Source organism: Neopelma chrysocephalum, unplaced genomic scaffold (assembly GCF_003984885.1).
Source record: "Neopelma chrysocephalum unplaced genomic scaffold, ASM398488v2 Primary Assembly neopelma1_86, whole genome shotgun sequence".
Lineage (NCBI taxonomy): Eukaryota > Metazoa > Chordata > Aves > Passeriformes > Pipridae > Neopelma > Neopelma chrysocephalum.
The window spans coordinates 1,908,376-1,912,638 of record NW_020897748.1 but is presented as its reverse complement, the minus strand read 5'-3'; the positions used below and the strand labels follow the sequence as shown (position 1 = coordinate 1,912,638).

The 4,263-nt window shown below is 42.2% G+C and overlaps 1 long non-coding RNA gene across 1 annotated transcript; it reads left to right on the top strand.

Annotated features, from left to right (window-relative positions):
• The first annotated feature begins 1,654 nt into the window (after positions 1-1,654).
• LOC113971961 lies at positions 1,655-3,748 on the top strand. Its single transcript, XR_003535719.1, has 2 exons — positions 1,655-2,249; positions 2,807-3,748. It is a non-coding gene; the product is annotated as an uncharacterized LOC113971961 (long non-coding RNA).
• Positions 3,749-4,263: the final 515 nt, after the last annotated feature.

Sequence of the window (4,263 nt, the reverse complement as noted above, 5' to 3'; positions counted from 1 at the left end):
CAGTGCCGGGGCGGTGGTGTGGCGCGACTGGGGGGGACGGGCGCCGGGCCCGCCCCCGCCGCGCCGCTTCCGCCGCCCGGCTGCGCCCGCCGCGCCTGCGCACTGCCCGCACGAGCGCGTGGGGCCGCTCCCGGCAGCCGCGGGCCGGGGCGGAGCGGGGCCCCCAGACGGCGGGGGCGGGCCCGGCGCCGCTCCGCCCCAGTGCCGCCACAGCACCGCCCCGGCACTGTCCCGCAGGCGCCAGCACCTCCTCCGCCGGCACCGCCTCCGTCTCCTCCCCCTCCGTCGCCGCCAGGTTTCGGCACTGTCCGCCCCGTCCCGGCAGCCGCCACCACCAGCGGGGACTGAGGACGCGTCCAGAGCAGGGAGGGTGGATCTCCCGGCGGAGCAGCCGGAATTTCGGGCTCGCACAGGATAACCGAGTGGGTGTTTGAGTGCCCTGGCTTTCCGCCCCGAGTAGAACTGCCTGAAACTAAACCCGATCTGTAAAGCACAGAGACACCCTGGCAGCTGGCGGCTGTTGTGCTTCTGATCTCCAAATCTGCATTTCAGCAGTGAGACCGAAAAATTACCGTGGGAGCGCAAAAGCGTAACTGCTATAGATGGAAAATTATGGACCCTGTAGAAATTCCTTGTGACACTTCCTGTTCAATTACGATGGCTCGTCTTTCACCCTTTAATGGCACCGTTTTCCGGTTGCACAATTATCTATTGTCAAAAGCAAGTGGGATTCACAGCGCAACTTCTGTATTTAGCTTTAATTTTGCAGTGCCTGTTGCAGACTGTGAGGTGTTTATTGCCCCCGTTGTGCTAGAACCATTTGTTTGGAAAAACAAAAATATTACAGTTCCCTAGAAAAGCAAAAGTTACATTGGTACACTGTAGCTGCACCCTGAAAACAGGTGTGTTGAATCGGACCAGAGTTCTTGCTCCACAAATGCTGATTGCTATGGGGAGCGCTCTATGCTATTTCTCCTCGCTCCCCTCATTTTTTTCACAGAATCATAAAATCATTTAGGTTAGAAAAGACCTTTAAAATCATTGAGTCCAACCATAAACATAACAAAGCCAAGTCCACTAAACCACTTCCACAACAGCCACATCTGTACTTATAAGTATCTCCAGGAATGGTGACTCAACCACTTCCCTGGGCAGCCTGTTCCAGTGCTTGACAATCCTTTCTGTGAGGAAATGTTTCCTAAAATCCAATAACCTCCCCTGTCACAACTTGAGGGCATTTCCTTTCATTTGTTGTTCTCTGATTTATCCCGCATTTATTTCCAATTGCCCATCTATTTGGGAAGGAAGATAAGCATATTGGGAGGATGTCTCTTTTGGAAGGGAGTAGAAGTTTATTTAAGGATAAGCATCTGGATGAAGATTCAGCATTTATAATAGTCAGAAAAGAAGAACTGTAAACCAGACAAGCATGAATGCTTTCCAGCTCTGGGGAGCTGTAGTCCAGAAACACCCTGTACTAGAGACACTATCATTAAGTTTAACAATACGCAATGGATTAGTCTTCAGTAAATTTGTCCAGTCACAGTTTGAACCTATGAGGGGTATGACTGTTCACCTCTCCAAAGCCATGAGTATGCACACAAAATTAACACTTCAAGGAAGAAGAAAACACAACCTTCATTTATATGTTTATACAAATAATTAAAACATTCACAACAGCTTAGCCAACAACTTTTTTTGTTTCTTTCTACTTGCAAAACTAACTAACTTCTTCAGTGAAACCTCAGGTGCCCTTTTTTCATGCACTGGATCCCATTCCTCTTTTTGTTTTTATTTATTAACAATGGGATACTGGAGGAATGCTCAGGAAGTCTGTAGCTACTGAGAGAAGCATTACTAGTTATATGAAGACACCACATAGAGCCTATGAACACACGGGGACTTCTAACCCTCCCACAGTAATTACAGCTGTAATGGAGAGATGTAATACGATTCTCTTTCCATAGATTTTCATTGCAATACAAAGAAGACAACACTAATTATAATTTCAGATTAAATGCTATTCCAAACAACCCAAATATTTCTATTGGCGAAACTACTTTCAATCACTTGCACAAACAAGTGGTTACCCTTTACCATGTACCGAGGTTGATTGTTCATGGCAGAGAGCAAAGCATCAACTCCTGGCATCTCAGGCTTAATTTCAACATTCTTCTCAAAGATGAGGAGTGAAGGATGATATGCAAAAGAGTCCTGTTTCAGTACTAAATGAGCTTGGCAAGCAAAAGGTGAGATGCTGAAGTGATGATCTAAAGAAAAAAACCTCTGCAGGAGCAGTTTTCCTGCATATGAGATGAGCTGGATCTTGTAAGTCCATGGAAGAGAATATGTTAGTAGTCTGGATAAGACACTCAGGATGTCAAGCACCATCTTCTCATGTAACACCCTTAGAAACTTTACCAGATCTAGCAAAGTTTTCTGAGTAAAAAGTTGTGGGGTTTTTTGGTGTTTTCTTTTTTTTTTGGTTTGTTGGTTGGTTTTTTGGTTGATTTTTTGTTTGTTTGTTTGTTTTTTGTTGGTTTTTTTTTTTGCTACTCCTGTTGGTCTTTGCTGAGAGCTTTCTTAATCTCTTTAGTGTTTGGGGAGGAGAATATTGTTACTACTATGCCTGAATAGTACATTGTAAATCATATACATAATTTTACCTACATGAAATTCTAATCATGACTGCATTTTTTGTTTGGTGGCTTTTCTTTACTCTTATCTGAAGATGACTAATAAAACTTTATTAGTAGGAATCATTTTAAAATGGCACAGAAGTTGATGGCGTCTTTTGTATTTGAAGGCAGATGAAGATAAAACATCCTGAAAATGCACACATGCTTCACCTCGAACCAAACCAAGATTGTTGTAACAGTTTATCACTCCTCTGTCTGATGCTCAAGGTTGGCACATGAAGTTACTGAAGCAGCTTCAGCAAGAATTATCAGGCACTCAGTGACAACATCAGCATATGATTTTTTTCCTCCTGTGGTATTCCTTTCAGCATTGTTTTCTTTTTAATGATCGGTTGGTTGTAATCACTTCAGCTTTACTTCACTGCCTGCTGCACACATTTTCTTCTTGCCATCCTTGCTCTTCTTTTATTTCTCTTCCTCATCAGTTCTCCCTTTCATCACTTCAGAGTATGCTGTTAGCAAATGCAACCCACAGATTTAACAACAGTTTTATGGCCCATTGTAAAACTAGTCCACATTTCATTCCTTTTTCATTATTTGTGCTCTGACCATGTGTAAAAGGGGAGACAATCTTAGTGTCTCTCTGATGCCACATCCTGGATGGAACCTCTGAGAACCATTTTAATACACAATGAGGATAATTTAAGATGTTGACTGGATCTCAGCTAAATAAAGTAACAGTATTTTTCCTTTACCGATCTCATTGTTTTCTGTCCCATAACTTCCCTTCACATGAGGTCGTAAGAAATGTTACTATATTCAGTACCAGTATTTAATTTTTGGTGAGACCTCTACCACATCTGAATTTACTTGACTTGTTTTTTTGCAGAAGTCAAGTATTTTATCATAAGGAGGCCATCAGTGGAATTCTAAATATTCTTATTTTGTTATATTAGTTTTCAAAATCAATTATTTATAAACATAAAACATAAAAAGAGGCAGCAGAGGAAGTAAATTTCTCTTCTAGACTTGCATTTATTTTGCAGCACAACCTATGAAGACTGGAACAAAAATTACTTGTGCCACCTATTGAATGATTTATTTTTTTTTCACAAACAGTTGTTTGCTCAGCAGTTGTCTAAAGGGTGCTAGTAAACTAGATTTTTGTTCTACAGTACTTTTAATACTAGACCACAGTTACTTCAAATCTAGAGTACCCCACATAATTTTACTTCAAAATTATGAAAGACAGCAGAAGATGTTGTCAGAAATGTCTGGATCAAGGCCATTGTGCTAAAAATACATAGCATACATCAGAATCTGCTTACATTGTGCTGCTGTACATATTAGTATTGCTTTTGCATGCTGGAGGAAATATATCAAATGTGGTAAGTCATCATTTATTTCCTTGGTGTTTATTATTAGTATCTTTGTGTGGTCTAGAGGTCAGTCAAGAGTAGGGTCCCATTTTGCTAAGGAGTGTACAAACATAGGACATGCTGTGCATTGTGCAGTGGAAAACAGTCCAAATATAGCTCGGTTAACTGCAAGTGGAATATGCCTGGAGACAGTGGCAGTGTAGCTGCATCCTTGTAGCTTGCACCTCCAAACTAATTTTTTAGGG